Source organism: Hyperolius riggenbachi, chromosome 2 (genome assembly GCF_040937935.1).
Source record: "Hyperolius riggenbachi isolate aHypRig1 chromosome 2, aHypRig1.pri, whole genome shotgun sequence".
Classification (NCBI taxonomy): Eukaryota; Metazoa; Chordata; class Amphibia; order Anura; family Hyperoliidae; genus Hyperolius; species Hyperolius riggenbachi.
Window position 1 is genome coordinate 465,442,898 of NC_090647.1, and position 7,004 is coordinate 465,449,901.

Here is a 7,004-nt window from a genome sequence, read left to right on the forward strand (position 1 = left end):
GTATATGCAGTGAGCTGGGTTCACTCAACACTACAGGTAGTTATGTGCAGTGATGAGGTGGGTTAAGTAAACACAACAGGTAGTAGGTGTATGCAGTGAGCTGGGTTCACTCAACACTACAGGTAGTTATGTGCAGTTATGACGGCAGAGCCCTGTGAGCGGGTCAGTAACCGATTTCATTGGCTCCTGGCCCTGTCTTTCAAAGTAAGCAACTCCCACTGGCTTACATTGAAAGACTGGGTCAGGATTGCAATGAAAGCGGCTCCTGACCGGCTCACAGGAACTCTGCCGTCATAGAGATGGCAGAGTGGGTGGCCGAGGTTCCCGACAGGCGGCGTTGACGACTGTTGCGGCGGGTATGTGTGGCGATTCGTCGGAATTGCGCCGTTTCTGGTCCTTAAGGGGGCAGAGACCTCTGGTACTTACGTGGTTAAAAAGTTCTTGTAGTGTGCACCAGCCCTAAATATTATGTTCATTGGTGTTCTCTTCTTCATTATTTTGTGTTACTTTTTTTCTTGATTGCAAGGATTTACTTATTACACGCCTGTCTTGATTGTAGACTTCAGTAGCAATGAGCTGCATGAGTCCAATCTTCTCTATTGCCAACTTGCTGACAATTGCCAGCAAGGTTGCCGTCTGTATTTTACACCACAGGTGTCGAACTCCAGGCCTGTAGGGCCAGATCCATGCCAGTGCTTAATAAATGCAGTTTACCGTATGGGTAACAGAACACACACTCTGCATGTTAAAACATGCACATTACATTCAATCATAGCAGGGGAACCTCTAGGCATAGGCAGTACAGGCCATTGCCTGGAGTGCCATTGGTCCTGGGGGCGCCATGTTGCTGGATTAAGCCACGCCCCCTGACAGAAGCCACGCCCCTGACTAAGCCCCGCCCCATGCGTGTTCTGCTTAGCATAAGTTGCATGCGGCTGCCACTGTGTCCTTCTGTGCCTTGTACATCCTCCTCCCCCCCTTTGTGCCTCCTTCTGTCCCTTTTGTGTCTCCTGTCTCCTTGTGCCTCCTTCAGTCTCTTGTGCCATGTCTGACCCCCTGTTTGTCCTTCTGTCTCCCTTTATGTCTCCTGTCTCTCTTTGTGCCTCCTGTCTTCATGTGCCTCTTTCTGTCCCCCTGTGCCTCTTTCTGTCCCCTTGTGCCTTACTTTGTCCCCCCTGTGCTACCTCTGCCCCCCTGCTCCTCCTTCAGTCCCACTCTACCTCCTTCTGTCCTCATGTGCCTCCTTCTGTCTCCCTTTCTGCCTCATTCTGTCTCCATGTGCCTCTTCAGTCCCCATGTGCTACCTCTGCCCCCTGCGCCTTCCTCTGTCCCCTTGTGCCTTCTTCTGTCTCCCTGTGGCTTTGTCTGTCCCCCTCTGCCTCCTTTCTCCCTGTGCCCCCACACATCCCCCTCTGCCTTTTTCTGTCACCCTTTTGTGCCGCCTTCTGTTCCCCTTTGTGCCTCCTACAGTCTCCCTGTGCCTCCCTTTGCCCCCTGTGTGTTTTTTTCTGTCCCCCACCGTGCCTCCTTCTGCCGCTTTTTGTGCCTCCTTATTTCCTCCTGTGCCTCCTTTTGTCTCCCTTTGTGCCTTGATCTGTCCCGGTGTGCCTCCTTCACTCCCCCTGTGCCTCCTTCTGTCCTTTTTTGTGCCTCCTTCTGGCCCTCTCATGCCTTCTTCTGTCCCCCTGTACCACCCGCTGCCCCTCTGTGTACCTCCTTCTGTCCTCCTGTGCCTCCTTCTGTCCTCCTTTGTGTCGCATTCTGTCCCCCATTGTGCCTCCTTATGTCCTCCTTTGTGACTTCTTCTGACCCTCATGCCTCCTTCTGTCCTCCTGTGTCTACCTATGTCGCCCTGTGTGCCATATTCAGTCCCCTTTGTGCCTCATGAAAGTGGAGACCTGGCTGTGTGTCATTTCTGGTGAAACACTGCCGCATGATGATTATTTTCTGGTGAAACATTGCCGCATTACGATTTATTTTTGGGTGAACTGCTGCTGCAATTTGATTATTTTTGGGTGAAACACTGCTGCAATACGATTATTTTCTGGTGAAACGCTTCCGCAATACGTGTATTTTCTGGTGAAACTATGCCGCATTACGATTATTTTTGTTGAAATGCTGCTGCATTACGATTATTTTCTAGTGAAATGCTGCCGCATTACGATTTTTTTTTTGGGTGGGGCACCACAGGTTTTCTCACCTGGAGTGACAAAATAGCTAGAGGCACCCCTGAATCATAGCATGAACAATGACTATGTAACGTGCACGTTTCCACACGTGTTATCCAGAAACACACTCTGTCTCACAATCTCTCTCATTTTTCCTCACATGAACTCCCTAACCAGCTCCTGTCATCTCCAGCACAAAAACATAGCATGCATCCGACCTTTTCTCACTCAGGACACAACTAAATTGTTAGTACATGCTCTTATTATATCTCGCGTGGACTACTGTAATATATTGCTTTGTGGACTTTCAACTAACCGACCAGCACCCCTCTAATCTGTACTGAACTCAGCTGCTGGTCTTATTCATCTCTCTTCTTGGTCTTCCTCTGTGACTCTCTGTCAAGCTTTTCATTGGCTACCAATTAACCAGAGGATCCAGTTCAAACTCTTAACCCTAACCTACAATGCTCTCCATAATCTCTCTTCCCTGTACATCTCCTCACTGCTTTCCAGATATCAACCCAACCGCAATCTCAGATCTGCACATGAGCTTCTTTTATACTCTTCTACAATTACCTCCTCACATTCACGTGTACAAGACTTCTCACATGCCTCACCCCTCCTCTGGAATGCCCTTCCACAGCACATCCGTCACTCTCCCACCTTTGCAATCTTTAAACGCTCCCTCAAAACTCACCTTTTCCAACAAGCATATGCTCTAACTTAGGCAATTCACCCTTCAACCTCGCGTCTAGTTTTACTTCTTACTAAACGTAATCATGCACTGCCTGTATGTATACTGCATAGTCCCCCACCTCATTTCCCCCCATTCCTTTAGATTGTAAGCATGCAAGGGCAGGGCTCTCTCACCCTTTTGTGTCTTGGAATTTTATTTAATAGCTTGCACTCTGTTATGCATTTTATTCATCATGTTACATCTGTCATTGTAATCACTAGTTCTGTATTTTGTACCAGTGTCCATATTTGATGTGTATCATTGTCTGTATCATTATGTATCCCTTGTTTGTTTTCCTATTTTGTATGGTGCCACGGAATAGGTTGGCGCTTTATAAATAAATTAATAATAACACTGTAGAACGTGCCTTAGGGTCATGCGGTCTGTTAAATCTCTTAAATCATAGTTGTGATAATGCTCATACAGTTGAACAGGCATTCACAAACAGCAACACATAATGGCACAAGGCACATAATAGAACCTCCACCTTGCTGCAGGAGTAATTAGCCGAACAGGGCAGGTAACGGTTACTACTGTCATTTTCAACACCAGGACTAATATATTGGTTGGCAGCAATATTTTACAGTACTACCTGCCAGCTTGTGGTAGAAACACTGTGGAATGCACATAAAAACAAAAATAATGTTTGTTATTAATCCTTGCAATATGTAGAACTGAAATAAAAACCTTTAGTTTTTTTTTCTTTTCAACAGTAGTGAAATCTCCCTTTAAAGCAAACCTGAAGCGAAACAAATATATATGATACAGTGAATTGTATGTGTATTATGGCTAATGAATAGAACATTAGTAGCAATGCAGAGAGTCTTACATCTTTATTTTCAGTTATATAGGTTTTTTTTTCATAACATTCTGTCATATTTGCAGTTTAGAAACCACACTCTGTCTTTTAAGCTATCAAACAATACAGAAATAATGACCCTTTGAACTTTCCTGCAGTAAAACCCTATTCTAAGCTTTCTCTCACTGTTTCTTGGCTGTTCATGTGCTGCAGAGAACAGGACATTATTCTACCCATTGGGTCGAAGAGCTCAGAGAAACTATTTTGCATAGATTACTGAATTTTTTATTTTTTTTGTAACTCTTCCTGTACTGGAAAACAATACGAGACTGTTTTCTTTGCTACTTATGCTCTATTTCTTATCTGTACTACACATACAGTTAATTATCTAATAAGTCTATCTTCGCTGCAGGTTTGCTTTAAAATGCATTAATCAAATCACTGATCAACAAGGAAGGCTCTACAGCTTGCTGTGGCGGCGCACATACCGTAATCTGACATTATTGATACTTACTGCTGGATGTGGGTTTCTGTAACAGAAATACACCGTTCATGAGCATCACACTGCTTTCATCCAATGCCCGTTCTTTGAAGCCTCAGACTAGAGCAGAAACAAACACTACACAGGCAGAGATGCACTATGGTAACCGTAAATACAGTATGTATCATTCACGTTTGTGGCTTGCCAAGACTGGGCATAATAAAAACGGGCATTCCTATTGTCTTTCTTTATGCAAAGCCAGTACAAATCGTCTTAGGGCACCTGGCATCCTGTCCATGGAGCGGCTTTCTTCTAACAATGGCAGTCTGCCCACTCCAGCTCTGTTAGCTCACAAAAGAACAGGACATTTTCCAGCATTTCTCCACTGGCTTGTTTGATGGGTTAAAAAAAGTGACAAGTCTCAGGGCCTGTTTCCACAATCACAAATTCGCATGCATTTCCCCGCATGCGAATTTGCATAGGCAATACAAGTGGATGGGGTTGTTTACACTTGTCAGGATTTCTTTGTGGTTTTGTGTGCAGGAAAAATCTGCACAGCAGAGCTATCAGAATTCGCTTGCCGCACACCGCTAGGCAATTCGCATACAATGTATTTAATAGGAAATTTGCATGCGGTTTCAGTATGCAAATTTTACAGTGAATTCGCATACCACTTCGCATAAAACCAATGTAAAAGCACACAGGCACTGACATGGTTAAATTCGCATACAGACATATGCAAAATCGTATGCGAATTCTCAGTAAAATTCACATACAGACGCTAACGAATTCGCATCCACATGTGAATTCATTACCGCGGTTTCCGCACCACACAAGTGGAAACGGACCCTTAGGGCTGGTTCACACTACAAGAGCTTTTCCAAGCGCTTTGAGATTTGAAAAGCTCTTGCTAATGTAATCCTGTGCGTGTTCACACTGGAGTGATGTGATTTTGTAAAAATCCCCTATAGCATTGCATTAACAAGAGCTTTTTCAAATCGCTAGTGCTGAAAAAACTCTTGCAGTGAGAACCAGGCCTAACTGGAGTTTTGGTATAGTCAAATAAAAAGTGCAGTAAAGTTGTAGTAGCCCTTCATATTCAAACATGGTCACTTCCTTATAGTGATAACTATGAGGCTAGGTTTACACTATTTACATTGCGTAACCCCCTTGCTAAAATGCGTGCATAACGCCACACACAACGTGCACATTATATTCATAGCACGAAGAACTGCTATGTAACATACTTGTTACCACACACATTACCCAGCAGCCCACTGTAGACAGTGTTACGGTGCCCATACATCTACCAATGTTGTGGCCCGATCGACTATATTAATGCTTTTATTGAATGAGATGAAAATTGGGTTAAAATCTGTTGAATGCCTATTGGACATGCTGAAAAGATCTCAGCCGAAAGCGCCCAATCAATCGACGAGCACAACGGACCCACAGCCGCTGTTTCTCCAGAGGTTTCCCCTATCCTCTTCACCCTCCGGGAACCAGCGCTGGCAGCCCCCGAACAACAGCCATGAAAATATCTACCTTCCGTGCTCCTGCGCAGTAGTGGCTTTCCAATGGGCTCCGGCAGAAATAGCCGACCCATAGTTTGCATCGGTTTTAAATACAAGGTGTGTATTTGCCTTTAGGGGTCCCTGAACACCTCTTGTTGGTAGTCATTTTAGATGCCAACTGATCAGGAGCGCTGCCATTTTTTCCCTGTTCTCTACAAAAAAAAAATAAAAAAAAAATGTGTAAACCATTTTATGGCCAGCTGCCCCAGGTTCATATACTAGGTTTGTTAATTAGAGGTTAGGGTCTCTTCCATGAAGTATACCGCAACGCAGTGGAAGGGTCTAGTACGGAACACTGTGCACAAACGGCTTTGGAAGCCAACAGCCTCCACATTATGTTGCATCTGTTTTGAATGCGGGTTGGGTAACCTGCATATAATTAGGCTCCGCACATCCATGCTGCTGGTCAATCAGGTGCAGCATGTCTTGGGAAGCATTGCCACCTCCCCCTGCTGTATATTTCTGTGTATGATTGTCCAATAAAGTACAGCTCTCAGAGGTAAATGTGCCCACCATTTATTTTCCTTGAGCTGTGGTCACATAACTATGGCTGCAGGAAGCTGCCAACTCAGGTGTATCCTGGGAGAGAAATATATTAAAGAGAACCTGAAGCGAGAGGTATATGGAGGCCAGGGCCGAGGCAGGAAAGGTGCCAGCCTGTGGGCGCAGCGGCGTGAGAGTGCATTCCTCTCCCCCTGCCCCATCACCCTCTATTCAGAACGAACCTCCCACAGCCTCCCAGACAGTTTGCAGCCATGTGTCCTGACTGGAGCGCCAAACATAATTGACTGCGTGCTCACCAACAAGCCGCACTGCCATCAGAGAGAAGACTGGCACAGCTGTAGCATCAGTGTTGCTTGGCATGCTTTCTGCTGTTGCTAAGCAACACTAATGCTACAGCCATGCCGGTCTACTCTCTCATGGCAGCGCAGCTTGTGGGCAGGCACACAGTTACTTATGATCGAGCTCTGGCTTTGGTGCTGCAAAGAAACTGTCGGGGAGCCCGGGGGAGGTTAGTTCAGACAAGAGGGCAGCAGCGGCACCGGCTTCCTGCAGCACTGCCTGCAAGCTGTCCCAGCATGCATTTGTGGTTGTACTGGACGGTTGGAGGGAGTGGCGGAAGAGCCCCTGATGGAATCCCTAGCCGTCTCTTGTCCCTGTGATCAGCCTGTAGTGAGTGGTGGATGGTTCCTTCCACATAAAGGTATGTGGGAAAGGAGGCCAGTGGCAAGTTGTCTGCAGAGCA